This window comes from Macrotis lagotis, chromosome X, assembly GCF_037893015.1.
Source record: "Macrotis lagotis isolate mMagLag1 chromosome X, bilby.v1.9.chrom.fasta, whole genome shotgun sequence".
Lineage (NCBI taxonomy): Eukaryota > Metazoa > Chordata > Mammalia > Peramelemorphia > Peramelidae > Macrotis > Macrotis lagotis.
In genome coordinates, this window is record NC_133666.1 from 364,415,539 (window position 1) to 364,433,194 (window position 17,656).

The window sequence follows — 17,656 nt, forward strand, 5'->3', positions numbered from 1 at the left end:
ACTATAACATTTTTCATCATTAGTCTTCAGAATTGTGTTGGATCATCATATTGCTGAAAGTAACCAAGTTACAACTGATCATTGTACAATATTGCTTTTGCTAGTAGTGTTCAGTATTCTCTTGATTCTGCTCATTTCACTTTTCATTAGTTCATATAAGTTTTTACTGATTTTTCTAAAAGCATCCTACTCATCATTCCTTTAAAACACAATAGTATAAAATCACAATCATATATCAAAAGCTGTTCAGTTATGATTCAATTGATAGTCAGCACTTCAACTTTTTTTTATTCTTTATCACCACAAAAAAGAGCTACTATAAATATTTTTGTACAAATGGGTTCCTTTTCCTTTCCTTTAATCACTTTAGGGTAAAGATCAATAGTGAAAACCATTAAATCTAGCCCTTTAGGCAGAATTCCTCTTATTGTCTATTAGAAATTCTAGTATAGTTACTTCCAGACAGAGCTTTCTTTGTATTTCACCTACTAGTTATACTTTTTTTTGATGAAAATCAGGTTTAAAAATTAAATTTTCTCCCCTTCCATATCTCCTTATGTTTAAATAACTTTACCAACTTTTCTACACAATATTTCTCTCATCTTTGCTTCTGACATTCCAACTTTGCCCCTAACACAGCTACTGGTTTATCCTGGAGCTTTCTTCAGCTTCTGGTGACTGGTTACCCACGAATATTCATCTGCCTCTGCACCTTTCTTACTCTGGAACATCCCTCCACTGTGTCTGCCCCTTTCTCTAACTGGTGAATTCCTTTTGGAATAGCCTTGTTGAAGAGGGGCCAAACAAGGTCATTTTCCCTCTATCTTTGCTTTCTGGATTATGTACCTTCTTTTCCCACACATGTTTCAAGTATGATTTTTTTTCAAATGTAAGTTTCTTGAGCAGTCATTTTTTTTGTTTATATTTAAATTCCCAGGAGTTCCCAGGGTACCCAACACATTTTACAGCTGAAAAAACTGTAGTTTCATTTGTTTAAGCAACTTGCCCACAGTTGTATAACTAGTAAGTATCAGAGACAGGACCTGAGTTCATATTTGTGACTCCATGTCCAACACTTTATCACTATGCCATATAGCTCCCTCTTTATTAATAGTGTTTGATTGCTTACTTTTAAGTCTCTGTAGTATAGCAGAGGCAGAAATGAAAAAAAAATGCAATTGTATACCATTAAATTAAAGGGTGTTTTCTGATTTAAGGTGACTAAAGGTTAAATAATTTGTTTGTCAGACAACTGCAAAGTTTCAATGCTAGAAATGAAACCAAAGTCTCTTCATTATAAAGTCTAGGGAATTTAGTCATTCATTCATTTATCTGTTTTTATTTTTATCTTTTATTTGTTTATTTCATTTATCCATTCATTCATTTTATTTACACTTGCTTCCTCATCTTGCTTTATCACTCCTCTCTAATAAGGTGCAATTTAAATATCACTTTTCCCATGAAGTTTTCTCTGATCTCCCTTGGCAAAAGTAACATTTTGCTTTGGAGAATTGTAGTCCCTCTCTCGTGGCACTTTTCATTCTTTACTTTGTTTTATTTTTATTTGTATATTTGACAACCCTTACTAATATGTAAATGTCTTCAGGAGAATGACATCTACTTATTTTTCTAGTTCCCCCAAAACATTGAGTACAAGATGCTGTACACAGTAGATGTTCAATAAAACCTTGAATAAAGATTGCTCAATTTAGAGGAGTATTTCAAATCAGTATAAGAGTCTTACTAATTATTTAAATTGAAATTAGTCTAAAACCCTAATAATCTCTAAAATGGACTAAATCCCAGAAAAGAGAACCAACTCATTCAAGGTCATACAGATTATAATATTTTTATTAGAGACTTAAAGGGATTGTTTTCACTCCGAAGATTATAAGCAACAATATCTGAATGTTTGTGTGTGTGTGTGTGTGTGTGTGTGTGTGTGTGTGAAAAAGAAAAAGCAATTCACATAATTCTTGTTTTGTATTATCCATAGTAAAGTTCTCCTCCACCATAATGAATAATGGATAACTGTTATGGTTTATTAAAACAAATGTATCACTGTACTGTAGCATATAATAATGAATCAGAATTTTTAAAAGAGATTGCCCTCATCTTATCTTGAATATAAATAATTTAATCTTTTTTGCACCTTTCCTGATTTTAATTTTATGAAAAAATATCAACATCCTGGGTTTAAATCAAATGAATGCTGTAAGGTTTAACACAATGATGATTTTAAAGGATTTTTCAAAAAATTCAATGGTCAAATAAAAAAATATTGCATGCAAGGAATTCATTTTCTAAAATATCAAGTCTATGAGTTTTTTATTTTAAAATGCAAGTTATTAAAAACTCAGAATGAGTATTTGCCACAATATGAGATACAGCTACATCTACCATTTCTTTCCATTAATTATTCAGAGTTCTGAGATTCTGTGTGATATTTGTTCATCTTTGTGAAAACAATATTTAGAGAAAGCAAAACACTTGAAAATATCACAATGATATAAATCCCTGGCATAGTTTCTTACAGAATAAAATTTTCATTATAATGTTTATTTATTTTGTTAAATATTTGCCAATTACATATAAAAACCCAAATAATATTCATATTTTCTTTTTTTAAATTTTGATTTCCAAGTTCTCTTTCTCTCTCTCTCTCTCTCTCTCTCTCTCTCTCTCTCTCTCTCTCTCTCTCTCTCTCTCTCTCTCCTCTACCCCCCCCATCCCTTGGGAAGGGAAGCAATATAATGTTGACTATACATGTGAATTCATGCGATTCATTTCCATATGAGTGTTCTCTCTAAAGAAGGATCAGATACAGTGATCTCCTGTGGCTCTCCCCACTCCCCACTGAAATAAAATCTTATTAATTGCTCATTTACTAGAGGGAGGGGGAGGGAATGCTTGTTAATCAACTTTAAAACTATTTTCTGCTCCTTTCCCAAATGGCACATGTCAGTGCTAATTGAGAGAAGCCTTAAAAAAAAAAAAACCCAACACCCTGGCACCCTTTATGCCTGCACAAAGATTACATGCATAGTGAGTTGTAATCCTTGGCTTTGCAATATTGCTTTACGAGGTTAAGAAGATGAATGTTCATTGCTTTTAATCCTTACCGTGATTTACGAGACTCTGGGTATCCTTTCCCCAGAGCATCTACAACTGTGTGGTTGTTCTGCCTGCTGCTTAAATTACATCGACATCTGCAAAGTAAATTATGGATTGTTGTCCCATAACCCACAAGCAAACAGCCTCCTCATCTTTCCTGCATTATTTCTTTGATTAGAACAAAGGGATTGTACAGTTTTATTTATTATTTGTGGTTGCTTGTTTAACTTATGCTTATGTTTAACATCATTATAAGAGGTGACCCATAAAGATATGTCTTTTAATTTTTTTTATTTATTTAAAAAGAACCCTTTAATAAATAACAGTGGGAAAGTAAATTTTCAAATTAAGTTAGGAAGTGTTTTGAGAAAAATAACACATGTTAATGCTCTTCCCCATATCCCTCCCCGCCTCCCGACCATGAAATATTTCAATCCCATTCTTTCTATTCTGACAATAAGTAAATTCAATAGGGCAGCTAGGTGGACAAGAGATTAGTATGTCAAAACTGGAGCTAGGAAGACAACTTCCTGAATTCAAATATGGCTTCAGATGCTAAATAGCTATAATTCCCCCAGACAAATTCTTTAACCTTGTTTGCTACAGTTTTCTTATTTGTGAGATAAGCTGGAAAAGAAAATGGCAAAACATTCCAATATCTTTGCTGATAAAATCTCAAATAGAGTTATGAAGAGCTGGACATGACTTAAACAACTGAACAATAACAAAAAGAAAAATAGTAAAACATATCAAAGAAATGAAAGGAAGTCAAGAAAAGGAAAATATATTTGTAACATTTTATTCTTTGATATATCATTTTTTTCTTTTATAAATGGTTGTCATCTATCACTAATAACCTAGCAAGTTCAAATGTCTCCAAAAGAGAATTACTCAATTTTGGGCTATCTGTGAAAGAGAATACCATCTATATCCAGAGAAAGAATTGTGGAGTTTGAACAAAGACTAAAGGCTTATGTCTTTAATTTAGGGAAAAAAATGTTATCTTATTATGTAATTTTGCTGTCTCTTATACTTTACTTTCTTCTTTAAGGATATGATTTCTGTCTCATCACATTCAACTTAGATTAATGTATATCATGGAAACAATGTAAAGACTAACAGACTGCCTTCTGTAGGGGGTGTGGGAGGGAAGCAAGAATAGGGAAAAAATTGTAAAACTCAAACTAAATAAGAAAAGGAAAAGGATATATATGTGTACAATATTTATTGCAGGTCTTTTTGTAATGGTAAAGAATCAGAAATTAAGAGGATGTCCATTATGCATGATGGAATATTGTTGTGCTATAAGAAATGATGAGAAGAGTAGTTTCAGAAAAACCAGGAAAGACTTATATGAACTGATGCAAATTTAAGTGAAAACTACCAGAACATTGTACACAGTAAGAGAAATATTGTATGATGATTAGCTGTAAATGATTTAACTATTCTCAATAATACAATGATCCAAATTAAAAAAAAAAGAGAGAATTCCTAGATAGAAATCAACTGTATCTCTGTAAGTAAAAGTCAGACATAACACAGAGTTTCAACTAATTCTTCATTGGGTTTTTTTTATCTCCATTAGCTTATGATAATATGTGGGGTGATGAATTATGATTTTTGATGATGGGACAATAACTAAATGCTAGCAGGAATGGCTCAAAGCACTATTATCAATTAACCAAATTAGCAACATTCTAAAACTTTATTAAGATATGTTCATTGTTACAAAAACTTTTAACTCCATCAGCAGGAGAAGGGGGGGAGAGAACTTAAGTGAGTAATTTATTATAGAAAATTACTTAAAATATATGCCTTGGACAGTTATTAAATTCAAGGAAATTTGCTAGAACTTTTATGAGATCTAGTTTATCTTGCTTGTAGATGTTTTAATTGAAAGTCAAGATTATTAAGCAGAAAAAGATAGAGAAATAGTAGCCATATGTTTGTATAACAATGAATTAATGTTCATGTGTAAGCAAAATCATTCTCACTGCATTATGCTTACATCACATGTCTGTTGCAGCAGACATCAATTTAAGCACATGGTGGGAGCTAAATTAGGCTAAAGAAATTTTACATATGATGAAGGTCTCATCTCATGAAAGTTAAAGGAAAGAATCACAGAATCATAACTCATTATAGTATAGATTTCAAGTGAGAAAGAATCTTAGAGTTCACTGAATCAAGTCATCTCATTTTTCAAATGAGGAACTGGAGGAACAAAGAATTGAAGTAACTTTACCAGAGCCACAGAATTAGGTAGTATATTTTTTGCCACTAAAGGAACATCCATATTAATAAAATCACTGTTCCAATGAACAGTAATCATCCTTCCAATGCTTCATGGTCATAATAATGATCACAATAACTATCAATAATTATATAGTGATTACTAATGTTGTAAGGATCAAATAATAAAACCTTAAGTTGTTTTTAAAAGGCTAGCTTTACTAACATAAGAGGCAAAGACAATCATTGGATAATAAATTTAATGCTGAAAGGTGATATCCTGAGACACAAATAAGATAATTCATGTAAAAACCTGTTGTAATCTTTAAAAAATGTATATAAATATGCTATTATTTTAATTAGTCGGGGTTGGGATAGGAAGAGTCAATGGTTCTTAGGGATAAACAGAAGACTTTCCCAACTGTTAATTGATGGGTTGTGAGAGGAAAAACTTGGTGACACAGTGGAGAAAGTATTAGCCCTGGAGTCAATAGGACTTGAGTTCAAATTTGACCTCAGACATTTAGTAGCTATGAGTCCTTGGAGAAGTCATTTAACTTGATTGTTTCCTTTCCATGATCATCTCCAGTCGTTCTGATTCATATCTGACCGCTCTATCTAGATGATTTCCAAGGAGAAAGTGAGGCTTACTCAAATTCAATTCACTCACTTGTCATGGCATTGCCACACTGATTTCATGGTCTTCTTTGAGAATGAAGTATAAACATCATCATCAGGCACTTTACAGTCATCACCATATACAAGTTACAAAGATTCTTATGAATAAATCTGATACTATGGAGAATTAAGACTTATTTTTTATTAACCTTCTACTTGTCTCCTAATTAAGTCATCTATGGTTCAAGTACTAGGCCTAGAATCAGGAAGATATGAGTTCAAATTTGGCTTCTAATTCTTCCTACTTGTACAAGTGTAGACAAGTCATGTAATCCCTATCTGCTTTAATGTTTTCAGATGGAAAATAGAGATGATTCTTGTGAAGATCAATGTAAATAATATATGTTAAGTACCTTTCTCATAGCAGGTATTTAATATTTGTTTCCTTTCTTTTCCTAGACTCTAACAGGCCTAGTTCTTTATGTTATCTGATTTCTGGGGTTTTTTTTTAAATATATTTACTAATTAATAGACTTCTTGGATCTAAAGTTGACAGATTTAGCTTTAATAACTAATTTCCATATGTAGAAACCTATGACTTAGGGCAGGTACCCCCAAGTTCAGTCTATACTGAGATTCAGGCATGGAAAGAATTTACAAGTTTATTCCTTACTAAGTCTGTATCATCACAAACTCGGGATGATTCAATGACTTAGTCTTCTGATTAATAGGTAATACCTTTCTTCTTCAGGTCTCCCTTTTGAGGGTTCAGACTAGCTTCTAATTGGCACATGACTGCCCTTTCCATTTTAAATACAGCCACTGGATTGTGTTTCTCATTATGACTCTGTCTATTTCTGAATTTTCTGGCTTTAGCAAAATTCCCTAGCTGGTTCACTTCTCAATGATAAAATTGTGTATTTTATATACTTCCCTGAACAGTCATTAGGATTCTAAATCCTAGTGGGCAATGAGGGCAAACCATCTATTATCTATTATTGCCTACTTTTCTGTACCTAGTTTCTTTCTTAGCATTCAGTCTTTTTTAAGGTTGCCTTTTGGTCTAGTTCTTAACTAGAGTGTTCCATGGAATGTGAGACCAATTTACACTCTCCTTGCCAGAATTTATTCAACAGATGAACCCTAGAGATAATGTAAACTAGATCTCTTACTTAGCACTATATCCTTCTTCTCTAGTTTAATAGAGATAAGATGTAATTTCAGGCTTTATGGAAATTAAAAACAAGTTTAGTACCCTCCACAAACCAATTGAGAAGCAATGTGATAAAGTAGAGAATGTTGGACTTGGAGTCAGAAAGACCTGGGTTCAATTTCACCTCATACTTACTTGGTGACCAAAAATAAGTTTCATTCAACAGATTAACCTCTGATAACTTGATAAAACTAAAAGTTTCTAATAAGTTGTTATATGCAAAGGATGGAGGTAGTTCCTACACACTTGGAATCACAGAGTAGGTGGCTCAATTAGTACGATTTCCCAAGGACTTTAAAAGAAATACCATAAAAGTACCAATATTAAAAAAAATATTTTATTCCTATCCTTATCATATATTATCTTCACAGTTCTACTAAAAAGTTATTTCTTCTCTAAAATGTTATCTAATCACTTTCAACTCTGGACTTGCTTAGGTTTCTTTTTCAAACAGTTACTCTGAGGAAATAAACATCCAACTCCTCCTACAAAATGTATGTGATATTAAAGTGTCAATTTGAATGATTGCTGTGCTATCTAAATAGGACTTCTTTCTACTGTAAGAAATAGAAGACCTCAATAGTGCACTGTCAAGACCAAGATAAAAAGATACACATAGACTTGAGGATAGTTGGAAAAATTTGTGATGCATTTAATTCACAGACAATATTTCTAATATAAGTATTGCCAGCCTAACTTAATTGTAGTATAAAGGTAAAAATCAACAAAAATGACTACATTATAAAAATTCATTTAAAGGTCCATTAGTATAGAGGGATGTAAATTTGTGGAGAAACATGCCTTTCTATAAATTTGGTTGCACATATGTATATATATATATATATATTTGCACATAAATACTTTTCATATTATATAGGCTACATGAATGCATTGTGGTATATGTTGGATATAGTTAGATATATTTATACATATATGTACATCTATAGTTAGTCTATATACATATATGTATATATTTATATATATATTTATAATATATATAGTATTCTAAAATTGTAGTGCAGTTTAAAACTTTAATATTTTCAGATGTATAAATATTACAAACACAAAAAATTTAAAGGTTAATTTGTTGTTCAGTCATTTTTAGTTGTATCGAATTCTTTATGAACCCTTTTTGTGTTATCTTGGCAAAGATTCTATAATGGTTTGGCATTTCCTTCTCCTGCTCATTTTACACCATGAGGAAACAGAAGCTAATAGAGTTAAGTGACTTGCTAGGGTCACCAAGCTAGCAAGTGTTTAAAATCAGATTAAATTTCAGGAAGACCATTCTTTCTGATTCCAGGCCTGGGACATCCAGTGTTCCAGTTAGCTGCAAGAATAATAATTTACATATTTTTTAAAATATCAATGTGTTTCACATTAAAATTCAACAAAACCATCACCTTGTGCTAGATATCTCTTATCAATTTTTGAACTTTATAAAAATATCATTTGTCACTTGGTCCTTGAAAAGATTGTGCTTATAACTCTAACCTTAAGGTTATCTAGAGAGTGAAGTTTTGATGCATGTAGCATTTTAGTTATGATCTCACAAGGCAAGCTCTAATGAAGATAGATTAGGTTACCAAGGTAGACAAGCAAGATCTACTGATTCACCATTCTAACAAAGTATCATTGTGTAATTGCCATTCACACACTACATGCTTTATCTTGTTAAAATTAAAATTATATTATTTAAAATTCACAGAATTTTAAAAATGAAAAGAAACATAAATAAATTATCAAATGATTTTTCTAAGTTGTATTATTTAATCTTTTAAAGTTACTAAATCTTTTAACTTCACTAAGAATTTTAGGACTTTTTGTAATACATACATACATACACACACACACACACACACACACACACACACACATATATATATATAAATATATATATGTAAATTTGGTCTCTGTGTATGTGTATACATATATATGTATAGGGTTTGGTACAGGACCTGTACTTTCAAAATTATAATAAACTCGTGTTTAAAGAAATTTCTATGTAGTATGGCCCCTTCTCTGAATTATACTTTCCCAAGTATCAGTGATAGAGGTATTGGGGAAAGTGGGATACCCACATAAGATCTCAATTATTAAAGCCTTTAGCCATTTTAATAAATAATTCAAGATTGTATAATGATTCAAGAGAATAAAGATCCTTTGTTAGTATTTGTCATAGGATAATATCCATGCCAATGACAATTCAGGACAAGGTGAGGTAGCAAGCATTTGAAAGTGGAAAGACTTAGTGTCTAAAAGATACATCTATAAGGATGTATGTAGTTGGAGAGAATTTAATTGTATAATTAGATTTGGTTTTGGCAAACATGAAGCTTAATGACAAATTTGGAAGAATTTAAGAAGAAAGTAAAAAGCCATATCTTAGAGCAAACTAGTCTCAGAAGAAAAAGGGGGTTTGGGAGGCTTTTTGGGGGTCATCGTTAACTCTCTCTCTCTCTCTCTCTCTCTCTCTCTATGTATACACACACACACACGCACACACACACACACACACAGCATCATCATCATCATCATCAGTGAATTCTATTCTCTGGTAGCAGGTTCTTGCCCTGAATAAAGGAAAATTGGCTTACAATTTTACAATTGATTGCATAAGAAACAATTGAAGCAGAAAGTGACATATTAATATTAATAAAGACAAGGGAGCTGGTGTCATTATCTTTTTTCCCCTGTAAGAGCTTCTTCAGAGTTTGCCTTTGAAACAGAAATATTCCATTTGACAAAGGTAATACTCAGTAATTATAAGATGGGAGTGGGGGTTGAAGAAGCAGTGCTCAAAAGTAGAAAATTAATTTCTCTCCTTTAAGAGGCTCATGCCCAAGAATAAAAAGAACCTTCATTTTCTATAATCTACATGTAAATTGAAACAGCTTGGGAAGGATACATTGTAGGCAATGGTAAATATAAAGTTTTTCACAAAAAAAGGCTGTTGCTAAAACTTCATTCATACTGTGTAGCTCTTTTGGAAACATTTCATTTTATCTTCTAATTTAAAAAAATCTGTTAACTAGTTTTTAAAACCACAATATAGATTTTACAAATTAGAGAAGCAGTCAAAGTTTCTGAAATACAGAACCAAAACATAGCCAGAAAAGATTTAAATCATACCTACCTCTAAGGGGATGTCATTATCTGAGACTTTGGAGAGGAGTAATCCAACCTGATCACATTACCAATTGCTGCTAAATTGCTGGTATCTTGAGCTGGAAAACCAAATGTACACAATTAATTGTTTACTTCTCTTTTCACATTTTCTTATGATTTTAATGCACTAAGTATCTTAGTTTTGCATTAAAGCAAGCTGGATTCATTGCTAGCACAAAGTATTTTTTTTTGTTTGTTTTAAAATGTATCTTTACTAATAAAGGTTTCAGAATGACAACTTAAAGTTCATGGATTTCAGCTAAACAATTGTGATTGTATATGAGTAGACTCATTTACATTCAGGGTATAGAACAACTTGGGATTTATCTTTATGACCTTCATATGCTTATTGTATTATATAAAAATATCAATTATTTATGTACAATATCACAGCTGCCTCCACATTTCATTATGAAACATTCTATAAAATACCAAAAACAGTAACATTCTCAGGGGTGAGATACAATGAAGTGGATCAAGTGCTATGCTTAGACTGAGGACAAAGTGGATTCAAATTCAGTCTGACTCTTACTCACCATATGACATTAGGAAAATCATTTAAGCTACTCCATATCACATAAAACTTCCTAGGACCTAACACACTTATTCAGAGATACTTGAAATCTGATTTGGCAGATGAAAGTCCCATGCTGATGAAAGTCCCATGCTGATGAAATCATTCATCCTTCATATAGTCCCATATGGGAGAAAACATGGTAACATAATGCTTCTCTAATTAGTACTTCTTAATTTTCATCAGCTAGTGGTAGTCATTGTGCCTTGCTGCTATGTCACCTTCAAATGTACATTCAGTTAAATGTAGGAGTAAATTGAGTACATAACGAAATCATAATGAATCCTGAACAGTACTTGTTTGTCACAATTGGGGATTTAAGAACATAATAGTGGTATGTTGAAAAAATCCCTGATCTGAGAGTCAAGGAAAAAAAAACCTGGCTCCAATGATTACTTTTGCTATTGAGAGTTTTTCAAAAGTCATCAAGCATCCCTGAGGCAGAATTTTTACACTTTTAACATGAAAAGATTGGATTATGTCAATCAGTTAAATGAATCAATCAGCATATAGCAAATACCTATTATGGGACAACCATAGCAAAAAGTGCTAGGATATAAAAAGAAGGGTAGAATCATTAGCTTTTGAAGAAAAGGAAACTTAGAGATTGCCCAAGCTTTTTAACTTTAAAGATCTAGAAACTAATGACCTTAGAAATTATGCAAAGATGATTCCTAACCTTCAACTTCAAAATTTATATTATTCAAAATGCTTATTTTATTAAAAATGAACTCCATCTTCATTATTAAAACTAATGTAATCACAAGTCTACATTTGGTTATGACAGTCATGGTAACTAATGCAGTTTTGAGAACATTGATTGTGATAGATTAGAAAAGTTGTTTGACATTTATAGCACCTGCATCCCTAATAAAAAAATCATTAATTAATCCTATCAGTCTTTTTTACTTTCAGAGTAGTAAAAGTTTATTTCTCTGTTAAAAATTTTATGAATTCCTATTTGTGAAAAATGATTAAACAGCCCCAGGTAAATTAATCATCAACTTTGGAATGTTTTATCTCTTTAAAATAGGAAAACTTGTAGATAAATTGTGTTGTGTTATTAAGACAGGACCTATTGAAGCTATTTTATTAAAATTCTGATTTCATGCAGTCTACATCAATAGCAATGTATTTTTTAATTTGATTCTCATAACAAGTTCTAGATTGTCTTAAGATTACATTTTTACTTCAAATAGGTTTTAAAGGTAGCTAATATTGGAAAAAGGGAAAAATAGAGAAGAAACTAAAAAGAAATGCCACATAAAGCAAAAATAAATTTTAGAAAGGAAAATGAGAACAGAAGAGAAAACAAGTATACATAATATACATAATACATAATACACTCTTTGCCTTGATGGGGGACATATAATAAAGCCTCTTCTCCATATAGTAATGTGCATTCTTCCATTTTTAAAATGAAAGGTCACTTTTCAAAAATTTCTATTTTGGTGTATTGAATTTAAATATATATTAAAGACATTAATCTCTTGGAACTTCACTAAAATGAAATTCCCCAAAAACTGGCATGGAAAGGAAGGAGCTTTTCACTAGAACTCAAACCAAGGAATTTTAGTTACTGGTAAAATCCCCCCCAAATTTTTTTTATGAAACAAGATCACTTTTGTTCCCTACCAACAAAGCCATGGATAAAATTTTATAATAAATTTAGTCAAGGGTCATAAGTTTAAAAATTGTTGAAAGAAGGAAAATTGAACAGTATAAAATCTAAATTCATTGTTTTGTTCTCCTTTCTATAATAAAATTGTTTTACTTCCATAAAGGAATAAAAGAATGAATGAATAATGCTTACTAAATGAGTAGTGCTTACTAAACCCTCATTACATATGAAGCATTGTAATGTATTATGGATATAAGGGGAAAATCAAGAGCAAGACATCCTAGGCTCTCAAGACATTGTCATTTCTATAAAAAGAATAAACAAATAGCTAAAGATGGGAGGGGGAACAGCTGAAAATTAGTATCGTTTCCATGGATAAAAACTCTTTAAGTTTTGATGTTTTGCCACTTGAAAATGCCAAAGAATTTTTTTGTTGAGAATTTTTCTCATCTTCGGTAGTTTTTTCTCCTGTTGGGGAGTAGGACTGGCAGTCTGTGTTAAGGGAACATTACCTTACCCAGGGCTCTTGGTTTTAAGGTAATGAGGTAGGAAAAGTGACCTGCTTCCCATCAGTGGCCATTTATATCTGTATCTATATCCATGTCCATGTCCATGTCCATAGATGTAGATGTAGATGTAGCAGTAGATGTAGCTGTAGATGTAGATACACATACAGATACAGATATAGATACAGATACAGCTACAGATATAGATACAGATACAGATACAGATATAGACACATAGATTAATATTTCTAAAATAGTAACCTTCAGGAAAAAGTCTAGACTAACAATATCTTGCTATAATCAGAGAGAAACAGGAATGTTGTTAAGAAATTTATATAGTAATAATATATAGTCTGTCTAATTAATATTGATTGGACAATAATAAGTAGAATCAATAACCCATAATTGGAAGTAAAACTGGTCAAAAAGTTGAGAATGCATAACTACATTATATAGGCTTAGTATACTATTATTCTATATAAAATTTTTAAGGAAAAACAATATTTGATTAATAGCTAATATAAGGATCATTAGACCTAATCTTCCTCTTTTTATTTCTTTTTTCTTCCATTCTTATGACCTTTTCTCCTTTTTTTTCTGTTTCTTTCCCCTTCAATTCTTCCCCCCCCCCTGTATTTCAATTCCTTTTTGCTTTGTTTTTTTTTTGTTTGTTTGTTTGTTTGGGTTTTTTTTTTTAGGTTTTTGCAAGGAAAATAGGGTTAAATGGCTTGCCCAAAGATACACAATTAGGTAATTATTAAGTGTCTGAGGTCAGATTTGAACTCAGGTACTCCTGAATCCATTGCCAGTGCTCTATTTACTCTATCCTAGCCACCCCCTTTCAATTCCTTTTACAAAGATGAATGAGCTTATAAGGGTAGTATACATGCCAGCAAACAAATGTGCTCACACCTAGGGCAGCTAGGTAGTATAGTGAAAAGAGGACCAGTCTTGGAATCAGGAGGATCTGAGTTCAAATGTGACCTTAAACACTTGACTCTTCTTAATTGTGTGACTTTGAGAAAGTCACTTAATCCTGATTACATTGCCACCTCCAGTTATATCTGATATATATCTGGTCATTAGATGCAGATGGCTCTGGAGGAGAGAGTAAGGCTGGTTAGTTATCAAAACACTCCCTCATTCAAACACAATTCATTTGCTAGTCATAGTATCACCTCTCCCTGATATTATTGTCTTCTAGGAGGATGAAGGATAAATATGTTGTTTGTGCACTATTTGGGGGTCATGAACAAACACAATTGCCCAAAATTCATATTCAGATAGCAGATTATTTATATGTTGGGGAATAGTAATTGTGTAAAAAAAAGGTTAATGTAGTAAAAAGGATGAATGATGACTTTTTTAAACATAGTAGAAGTTAATAATTTGTGGAATTATGGTTTTAAAATTCAAAATATTTTAATCATTTAGATTCATGAAATCAACCTGCCTCAATGAAATTTTAAACTCATGGTTTTCATGATACTATTACTAAGAATCATAGCCCATCATTATTAGAAAGCAATTCATGTTTTTTTTTTCCCAAATTACTTTTGATTTATATTTTAGAAAATACAAAGAACTTTGAATTAGCTTCAAAATTATGAAACTTTGAATGAAGCCAGTCAGATTGAAATTCTAAAATAATCATCACTAACAATTATATATATATATGTATATATACATATATATATATATATTACTTTTCAATTTTTAAAGTACTTTAAAAATATCATATTTTATCCTGACAGTGGGAGATGGATGCTATTACCACTATTTTACAAATGAAGAGACAGAGAAAGAGCACTATTAGGAACTTGCCCAGGGTCATACAGTTGCTGAGTTCTTAAGTCTGAACAAGCACTAAGCCCCTCCTGACTCAAGGACTGATAGAGTATTTCTAAGGTTGTTGTAAGGACCCAACTTTCGTATCTACCTATAAATGTCAAAAGAGGAGAACTGAATCAATGTCTCACTTTGAGGGAACATTATGAAAATGAGAGTAAGCCTTTAAAAATTTGAAGGGAGTCACCTATTGATGTAGGGAAAAACATTTCTAAGTACTTGTTGTGTCAGCTACTGTTCTCACTGGAATGAAAATTTACAATTTAGTCCTAGAGAGAGGATCATGACCACTTGAGTGGAATGAGGAAATCATATTTTGCCTCAGTTTAATGAATAACAACACAGAATGATAGAGAAATAGAATGGCTGCCTCTCAGAGAGATTCCCTATCAGGGGAATAATGGCCAATTGTTAGGAGTATTACAATAGAAGATTTGGGGGCCAACTAAATATTACAGTGGATAAAGTACTAGTTCTGGAGTCAAGAAGACTTAAGTTCAATTTTAGTCTCAATTATGAGTTATGTGATGCTGAACAAGTCACTTAGCTCCATTTACCTCATTTTCCACATCTGTAAAATGAGCCAGAAAAGAGGACAGAAAAGGACTACAATATTTTTGACAAGAAAACTCCCAATAATATCATGAAAAGTCAGATATCACAGAAATGACTGAACAAGAGAAAATGCAAACTTTCAGCAGGGATTAAAGTAGATGACTTCTGAGGTATCTTCTAATTCTGATAGTCTATGATGCTTGGTAATAGTACTACAAAAAAGTAATATTGGTAGGTTATTTTAGTCTTTTCCTAAGATATAGATTCACAAATTAGTAAGGATTCACCCGAAATATTTAAGTCAAGCTGTCAAATTGAGGGACCAATAAAAATGAATCAAATTGTTGTCCTGTAAACAGAAAATTTGTGATCAAGATTTGGATGAAGGTAAAATTGGAGTTGATGTTAATTTTAATCAGTCAAAATCATAGTCACAAAAGGGTTCTCTTTAAGGAAAATTAGGAGAATCTTCTAATGATTATTAGACTTGAGTTGAAATGGAATAAAGTCAAAAAAGAGATTATCAATGAAAAGGATATATGGACAGGAATAGCATGGGGGTGTCAAGGGCAAGTAAGAGAAAAGGAATAAAATACCTTAATGATTTTATCTCCATATATCCACCAGGACCATAATAAATCAGCCTCTATATCCAGCCAACTTGTTTTACCAATAAAGGCATGGATCTACTAGGTGGGGAGGAGGTTGGGGATTCTATATATTTTCAAATTCTGTTTACACACATCCATTCACCAATCAAGAAGTAGAAAATACAAGCAAAATCTTAATTCATGATTATGAGACAAGAACTAATTTGAATAAATCAATTGAATTGATATAGGAAGCTTTCATTTGGAAAAGTTGCAGGTGATCACAACTGGAAATAAAAGTTCTATTGAATACCTTATCTGGAGAGGTTTTTCTCTTACTTTAATAGCTGATGAAAGAAGAAAAAGTAAGCATGTCCATAGAGAGAGAACCAAGTGATCATGTCAAATTAAGTTGTAATTTATTATAAAATATTTCATATTTCAACATTTTAAATGGTAGTTAATAGATACTTTCTCCCCCCAAAAAAAATTGAAAAGAAAAAGTTATTTAGTACAGATTGTTTCTATCATATATCCCTTAATTTTTTATTTTAAATTATTGTGAATAACTTTCTTCCTGAACCTCTAAGCTTTTTACTTTAGATACCTTGAGACAATGTGGAGCTTAAAAAATATATTACACTATTGGGGCCTGATTATATGACTTCTGGTAAGACTATGAATTAAATTCACACTTGGTGCACATCAAAATATTCATGATTATTACACTGAAGTTTTCAAAAACATTTACAAAGCAAAGTTAATGTCAGAACTGTTATCAACCATGAAATAGTAGAAGAAAGTTTGATGAACCAAGTGATATAGAACCTATATAACTTTAGAGAAAACCACATCATTAAAATAAAAGGCATTTTTCAAAACAGGACAAATAATCACAGGCCAAAAAATCTTTGTCTACATTAAATTATCCATCACTATCCTCTGCTTTTGGTCTGACATCTAAGGGATCTTGTTAAAACTGTTTGTTTCCTAACAGTTAATTAGATACACAATAAATATCTAGGTCACATATCACGGAAAGAAAAATTAAGGTGTTCAATAGAACTTGTATTTCCAGTTATGATCACCTGCAACTTTTCCAAATATAAGCTTCCTATATATCAATTCAATTGATTTATTCAAATTAGTTCTTGTCTCATAATCATGAATTCAGATTTCACTTGTATTTTCTACTTCTTGGTTGGTGAATGCATGTGTGTAAACAGAATTTGAAAATATATAGAATTACATAATAGTAAAGTAGGTTGGGAAGGAAAACCTTGAACCTTTGATTTGGGGAATGTTAAAGTTTTAAGATCATCTCCTCTAACCAACTCATTTTAAAAATTGGGAAAGTGAGGTTCATAGTTCTGAGGTAGCATTTCTAGAGCCTGACCTCAAGTTGCTTTTAGCTAAGAGAATTTGAACAGCCTCACATTAGAGACAGGACTAGAAGGAATCTGATTTTCTACATAGTGGATTTGAGAAAGGAGTTCATGAATAAAGACAGGGGAGATATAGCTATGCAAAGGCCATGGAAATTTGAGAAAGATTGTTATCTATAGGAAAGTTAGTGGCAAGAATATAGAACGCATGAAGAGAAAAATGTGTAACTAA

The 17,656-nt window shown here is 31.7% G+C and overlaps 1 long non-coding RNA gene across 1 annotated transcript in view; it reads right to left on the reverse strand.

The window, feature by feature from the left end:
• LOC141498360 (uncharacterized) overlaps positions 1-17,656 on the reverse strand; it is a 795,212-nt gene that overhangs the window by 438,267 nt on the left and 339,289 nt on the right. The window contains exon 2 of the long non-coding RNA XR_012471617.1: positions 10,314-10,404. This is a non-coding gene — a long non-coding RNA (uncharacterized LOC141498360). The remainder of the gene's footprint in view (positions 1-10,313; positions 10,405-17,656) is intronic.